Source organism: Triticum urartu, chromosome 2, assembly GCF_003073215.2.
Source record: "Triticum urartu cultivar G1812 chromosome 2, Tu2.1, whole genome shotgun sequence".
Taxonomy (NCBI): domain Eukaryota; kingdom Viridiplantae; phylum Streptophyta; class Magnoliopsida; order Poales; family Poaceae; genus Triticum; species Triticum urartu.
Window position 1 is genome coordinate 262,670,668 of NC_053023.1, and position 7,931 is coordinate 262,678,598.

General features: G+C 46.4%; 1 long non-coding RNA gene across 1 annotated transcript; it reads left to right on the forward strand.

The window, feature by feature from the left end:
* Positions 1-6,728: 6,728 nt before the first annotated feature.
* Positions 6,729-7,728, forward strand: LOC125536987. Its single transcript, XR_007295396.1, has 2 exons — positions 6,729-7,208; positions 7,627-7,728. It is a non-coding gene; the product is annotated as an uncharacterized LOC125536987 (long non-coding RNA).
* The last annotated feature ends 203 nt before the right edge of the window (positions 7,729-7,931 follow it).

Sequence of the window (7,931 nt, forward strand, 5' to 3'; positions counted from 1 at the left end):
CGGGACTGCCTGCTCCCTCCTCCTCGCGCTCGGTTGTGCTGCCGCGCAGGCCTCACCGCCCGGCCATACTCCCATCGCTGGCCTAGCCATCCCTCTACTCACCCACACCTACTGTTATTCTCCGGGGACAGCAGACGAACCGGTAAACCCTCGTATAGTCATACTCCCCTCCGCGTGGGAAACAACTGCCGAGTCTTCCCTGCCTCCGTGTCGTCCCCTTCCTAGGCCTTGCCATCGTCCACCTCCCTGGTGCTCTCGGCGCGGCGTGGTCAACGTGGTGAAGGAACGACTTCCATTGGACGTGGACTATACGTGGAGAGGCTGACAGCTAGGTCCACGGCCGTAGCAAGGAAGTGCCTCCTTATTACGCGGAAAATAATGATTCCTCCACCTGACAGCTGGGACCCACCGGACGGGCCACTGTATTTCATGAAAAAACGTTTCCCCCTGACTACTGGGACCCACCAGCTACATCTTCGCACGCAAGGAAGTGCGTCCGGGCAAAAAAAATGATTCGCCCCCTGACTGCTGGGACCGACCAGCTATATCTTCGCAGGCAAGGAAGTGCCTGATAGTCGGGGCCCACCTGGTCGAAGCGTACGTAGCGTTGTCATTCTAGTCGCGAACATGTACGTACATACTGGTCGATGTAGAGGCGCGCACGTGTCGTAGTAGAGGCGCGCACGTAGCATTTACACGTATGTACAGCGGCCAGGGTGCAAGAAAGAAAATACAGCCACGTATGTGTACATACGGGCGGGGTCTCGAACGCCTACTCGCGCATACGTACGGTCAGGGCTCGTGTACATGGCTGGGTCGGAACAGAGAAACAACGTCGTCGTCGTGTTCATGGGGAGGCAACGGAATGTGTCGTATTCATGGGGAGGCAATGGAATGTGTCGTGTTCATGGGAGGCAACGGAATGCGTCGTGTTCATCGGGAGGGTTTGGACGGAACAGGCGATGGAAACGAGGCCTGGCGTACCGCAAAACGGAGGAAACGGCCTTGTGTTCGACCGGCCATGTTCGAAACGGGATCCTGTTCATCAGGAGGGGTCTGGCGTACCGCAAAACGGAGGAAACGGACCTCCTACGGTCGAAACGGGGGTCCTATTGATCGGGAGGGGTGTGGCGTACCGCAAAACAGAGGAAACAGACTTGTGTTGGAGCGCTACGGTCAAAACGGGGTTCCTGTTCATCGGGAGGGGTGTGGCGTACCGCAAAACGGGACTCCACGGGATACTGTTCATCTCCACCGTCGACCTCCTCCAGCCTCCACGGGCTCTTGTTCATCCAGCCTCCACGGGCTCCTGTTCATCCAGCCTCCACCGCGCGCTACTCCACCGGCTACTGTTCAACCACCCCTCCACCGTCTACTGTTCATCCAGCCCTCCACATCACGGGGTCCTGTTCAACCACCCCTCCACGGGCACCCCTCCACCATCTACTGTTCATCCAGCCCTCCACACCACGAGGTCCTGTTCAACCACCCCTCCACCGTCTACTGTTCATCCAGCCCTCCACACCATGGGGTCCTGTTCATCCACCCCTCCACGGGCACCCCTCCACTGTCTACTGTTTATCCAGCCCTCCACCACACAATGGGGTCATGTTCATCCAGAGGCAACGCCACCCCTCACTGTTCATCCACCCCCCCCCCCGCAACGCTCACTGTTCATCCCATCGATCGGCTTCAGTTAGCAGCAGTAGCGAAGGAATCGCTCGATCGGGTTCAGTTAACAGCCATTGATCGATCGCTCGGGTTTAGTAACGCGTAGCCTGCAGTGCAATCACTCGGGTTCAGTTAGAGCCAACGCCTCGAAAACACGCGCGTACGTGTATGAGAGAAATGCACATCGCTCGGCCCCCGACCTCCCACCGTAACCTGGAACTCCCCGAAATTTTCCTCCCCCTCGCTTCTACCATGGTTTTTTCCGTCATGGACGGCCCAAAGAATGTCATGCAGCTGTGGCTCTAGCCCGCCCAGGACGAAAAGCCTATTTTTTGTCATGATTTTTTTGTCATAGAAGTAGGAGCCCACCACATCTATGATGATACCGGGTTTTGTCACAATTATCGTCATAGAAGTGTCATATGTATGACAGAAAAAAAATTCATTTGGCCCAAAATGTCATGGATGTGTCTTTTTTTTGTAGTGTCCTCTCTTTTAAACCTTGTAAGGTGCAATGATACGCTAAGACAATCGTGTATAAAATTGAAAAGAGTAATACACATTGGCTCCAAACCATGTAGTTCAAGGCACAAGTCAGAGTAACTACTAGTTAAAAGGCATGAGGATTAAGGACTTACAACAGCGGCTTTGACTGGTGTAGTCATGCCCTTCTTCTTGCTGGTGTGATAGCCCTTGAAGATTTCCACAGCATTTGGTTCAGGTACTTTTTGGTCCTCGCGGGCTTTCCTATGCATTTGGAACAAGTCAATATAGATCTGATAATAGCTAATTACAAGAGCCTCGCAGTGTGCAATATAGCTACGAGATCCTGTCATCTATTGGAATTTCACTTTCGTACGGTTGGCCTTGTTCTTTGAATAGTTCACCTGCAAGAAGATAGATTTGTGTGTCACATGCGTAAATAGGACTTCAACATGTGATCTGATCACATATATATAATGTACCCGATACTTCGGATCAGACCAGTGTTTAACGAGGCCCCTCCAGTCTTCATCCGATATATTTTCCACTGGAGATGTTTGGGAAAGTTCACTGTTAGCCTTGCCTTCAAAGTGAGTTTTCCTCAAGTTATACCGATACTGTCGCAGAGCAGACTTGAAAACATGGGTGCAAGCTTTTCTGGTTGCATCATCTTCACTATCCAACTTGAACCACATCTTTTGAAAATTATGGGAGTCTCATTATCAGCAACCTAGAAAGTATGGGATAGAGCAAGACGATATTACTGGTTTCCATACATAACCATACTTACAGATAAATGGTCGAGGAAGGTGTTGAACTGGGTTTCGTCTTTATCATTCATGTACTGAATCCATGTTGGGAAGATACATACATGACACCTAACGGCAACCGCTGCCTCTCATACTAACTTGCCTGACTCTGTAGCATCACGTGGCCTTTTTAAACCTGCCTCAAAACAGATCTCCATTCTTCCTCCTCTATATTTAGTTAACCTATCGAGCATTATCCTTGATGTTTGTTTCCTCTTGCGCCTAGGTTCTAGTCCAACAACAAACATAGGAAGTGTTAGTGTACATCAAACTATGAGACTGCATATAAAGAAGCATGCAACTGTAACTTCACTCATCAACTGCCTTCTTGCTGTTGAAGCTCACAAGGTTCATCTGATCTTGCCAACTCGTCTTGTGTCAAGAGTGCTTGGGAAGTAGTGTCAGCTGGCAAGGGAGCTTGGGAACGTGCTGCTAGCTCAGTTGACGCACGAGTAAACCGTGCAGCTGGTAGTACAGTGGAAGGTGTTGCAAGAACTAGAGCTGTCTTTGCTTGTTTGGTGGCAGCTATTTGTTTCTGTTTGGCTTTTTCTGCAGCTCGTGTAGCATGGGATACCCTGTTTGTAGAATTTTTCGCTGGAGTTTGACCTTCTATTGCACCATAAGTACCAGCAGAATCTGCAGGATTCTTCCAGTTCCCGTTCCCTGCCATTCTATGTTTCTTCCTCTTTCTCTGTGCCATGTTAAGTCAAGCCGACAAGAAAAACGAATAACAATTTAGTTCTTCAGAACAAATTGATGCGTGATACAGACGAACTGAACTTTGATGTTAGACAACCACATGATAGGAGGATGTAATATGTACGAACAATAAGACAGAAGAGATAACCAGAACTATGATGTGTAAACTAAGCAGAAGACATTTCACTAAACTAGAAGCAATGCAATGGAAGGTAGACACCATATGAAAGATGCTACAAATATTGCTCTGCCAAGTTAACAGTGTCTCATCATAAATGGCGTTTAAACAAATGTGAAGCAGTACAAGAAATAAATCACATGCAAGATGCAAACAACATCACACTACCAAGTTAGAGGTCTCTCGTCATTAGTGCCATTACATATTCACAGCTTATGATGCGTAAACTAAGGAGAAGGCATTTCAACAAATTAGAAGCAATGAAAGCTAGACACCATATGAAAGATGCAATGAATATCACTCTACCAAGTTAAAATTGTCTCGTCATAAGTGCCATTTCAACAAATTAGTAGTACAAGATAGAAAAGAATGCGAGATGTAACCTATATCACACTCAGAAGTCAAACATGTCTTATGATAAGTGATTGTTGCAGGTTACACAACAGTAGTAATTTGATGTAAGAACATGGTGTGGTAGATAGCTATTGTATGTTCTAGAAATAGGAACACGTGTCTTATTCAAGTATAATGTGTAAAGTAAGCAAATGAAATTTAACAAAATTAGAAGCAATACAAGCTAGACATCACACATAACATGCAACCACATATAATAGTGTCAAGTTAGAGGGAGCACCGGTGATGGTGCACTAGGGGAGACGTGCTCATCATAAACACAACTACGTTGAGTGTCTATGCATGTGTTGTCTTGGAAATCATCTTGGGGGATGGAGGAGTAGAAACTGTAGAGGCCCTCCGTTTGGAAGGAGCACCTTCATCTGCTGCCTTGCTAACTTCTTTCCGCTTTATTGATTTTGAATTTTCAAGTAAAACCGACAAGAAAAAGCAACAAAATTCTCTCATCGGAACTCATTCATGCATGATACTAACAATCACTACTTTGATGTAAGGCAAACACATGGTACCAGGATGGAATATGTACGAAAAACAGGACGGCATGGCATGTTCACAACTGTTTGTGTAAACTAAGCAGAAACCATTCCAACAAATAAGAAGCAATGCAAGCTAGACACCACATGAAAGATGCAACCAATATGACTCTGCCAAGTTAAAAGCGTCCCATCATAAATGGAATTTCAACAAATTAGAAGCAGCGCATGCTATAAATCATATGAAAGATGCAACTAATATCGCACTGCATATACTAAAGGTGTCTCGTCATATTGATTGATGCAGGATACAGAAAAAACAATAGTTTTATGTAAGGACATGCTTAATAGACAGATGTACTATGTACTAAATATAGGAAGGCATGTCACGTTAATAGGTATAATGTATAAGCTAAGTAGAATAGCACATGAAGTTTAACCAGATTTCAAGAATTACAATCTAGACACCATATGCAACATGCAACCACATATCACGCTGCCAAGTTATAGCAAGCTCCTGCGATGCTAGTGTAGGGGAAATGCGGTAATCAACTACAGAGCTACGTTCACTATCTTCATCTAGCCTTGCTGTTTCTTGAGAATCATGTCGGGAGGCTGACGTTGCATTCTTTAAATGAGGAGTTGTCCACTTGCCTGACTACCTCATCATAAGTGATTGATGAGGGATACACAAGAACATTAGTTCGATGTAAGAACATGGTCAATACACAGATGTACTAGTATGTACCAAAAACAGAAAGGCATGTCATATTCAAAGGTATAATGTGTAAGCTAAGCAGATGCAATTTAACCAAATTGGAAGCAATACAAGTTAGACATACGGCTGGAGTGGTGAGCATGATCATCTAGGACCTGAGAGCCTGGTGGGAGGCGGGCTGCTTCGTCACCATCGCGGCTTTTTAGTTGGCTTCCAGGTGATGCCTGTCTTTGCTGGGCTTGTCACTGACTCAGCCAATGCCCTAACTAGCTATTTGTCTTCTGGTGCTCATGGGATGGTGGTTCATGTAAAAAATATCTTTCCTTATCTCTACTCCTAATGGAGCAGTTGGTAGTCTCCGCGGTTAATTTTCGTCCCACCACTTTCGTCCGGTTTTTTTCATAGGTTAATCTTGGTAGATTTTTTTTCGTCCGGTGCTCCTGTTGGTTTTCCCCCTCCGCATCGTCGCTCGATCCAACTCCTCCCTCTCCCTCGGTCTCGCCTCTCCTATGGTTCGCTGCCCGCCGCCGTACCCCGCCACCCTGCTCCGCTGTTGCCCCTCCCTCCGCCTGCCTCGCCCCTGCTCTAGGGTTCGCCGCCCGCCGGAGCCCCCCGCCGCCCTGCTCCGCTGTTGCCCCTCCCTCCGCCTGCCTCGCCCCCTCCCCTACACTCACCCCTGCCCGATCTGGATCTGGATGAGGCGTTGCCTCCCGTTCCTCTCATCGCGTCCCTTCTGCCAGCCATGGAAGATGGGAGGAAGAAGCTTCTCTGTAGAATCAGCCGATCGAGCGGGCTCCTGATGTTGGCTTGCGAGAATGCGGCAGATCTCGTCGATGCTGCAGGGCCTGGCCCGTTCCATGTCTCTGGGAAAGGATAGGAAGGTGGAGGAGGAGCACCAGGGGACGGTGCTGCGGGAGTCGGGGACGCTCTGGGGCGAGGGCTCCGAGACGTTCGCTGCCGCGTGCTGGTCGTACAAGCACCAACACCACCGCTGGCTGTTTCCTCCATACTGACAGATCACCGTGTTGCTATCCTTGTATGTTGTAACCGGAGGAGAGGTAGGGGCGGTGCCGCTCATGGCCGTGGCGTCGTGCTTGTGGTAGTGGTGAATTGGAGAGAACGGCCTCCTATCCATGCACGTCCATCTACTGCAGGCTTTCCCTCTTCCAGCAACATCATGTCTCAGTTTGCCACCGCCTTTCATCCGGATGGCCCTGGACATACATACCAGCACCACACCCTTCCTCCTGTTGCTGGGGACGCAGCTATCATCGGTCTTATCTGCAGCCCGGACGTACAAGCCGTCGAAGCTGACGTTCCTTTGCACAGGCTGCACAGACGGGTGTACAAGTTGTTGCTTCTGTTCATCCACGCGCCAGTGACTCACATACGTTGCTAGCTTTTGTTACTTGGTCCATCCCTAGGAAGCATAAGATTACTTCAGTATGCATATACACGTTGCTAGCTACGTGCAGGGTATCTCAAGTTCACAAATATTTATGAGATTGTTTTACTAGCTTTTGTTATCATTTGGCCCTTCAGTATGCAGATTGATCTCAACATTCATAAGAATCTTAAAAAAATGGAGATGAAAATACTTCAAGTAGTTCTGAGTGGAGATCATTTGATAGCATTTTGTTGTAGCATCTACATAAGACCTTTTCATTTCATTTTACCGAGAAACGCTGGAGGGTTCATGTTTTCCTAATCCAGGACATGTTGAAGGTTCCTGATGCATTCTTACAAGAAGCAACAATCCAGAGGTTAGTCAATGTTTGTCAGGATTTTTCATTTCTAAAGGTACACTAGCGACTATTGTACATATAACTAATTATTTGCTTGCTTTCTTAATCACGTACATCAATATAATCCTCCATGCTAAAAACACTCATTCTAGATTGCGTGAGCTTGTCATACCATTTTTGTAAAGACAAAAAAATAATTTATACTCCACAACTTGATGCATTGTTGTTGCATCAACATTTCTGGAATTAGCAAGTCAATTTTTTAGGTGTATGTTTGCTAAATTGGTGAACACAGTTGGTCTCTTTAATCAGGAAAAAATAGCATGATTCTCTAAGCTACATGAATTACTCTTCAGCGGCATTCCATATCAGTGGTGTGTTACTTGCTATACTGCCTATGTGTGTGTACTGAAGTTTTCTTCTTTTGAATATGTAGGTAATTAGTGAAATGATAAGAGGGTCAATTAATGGTGTTCAATTTTTCCTTCAAGCAAACAGTTTGTACCCAAATACAATACTATTCAGTATCATCCTGAAACCAATATCTCAAAGCTTCATTCTTTATGGATTCGAGCCTTGGCAAACCACTCCCATTACAAGGTTCCATAAACATGCTGGATTTGTATGTCGATATTCAAATTAATTGGGCAAAAAATAGATATATTTACTTTGATGTTTTTACATATTCAGGTGAATAGCATCCTGTTTTTACTTCAAATAATTAACAAAAAATTAAAGATC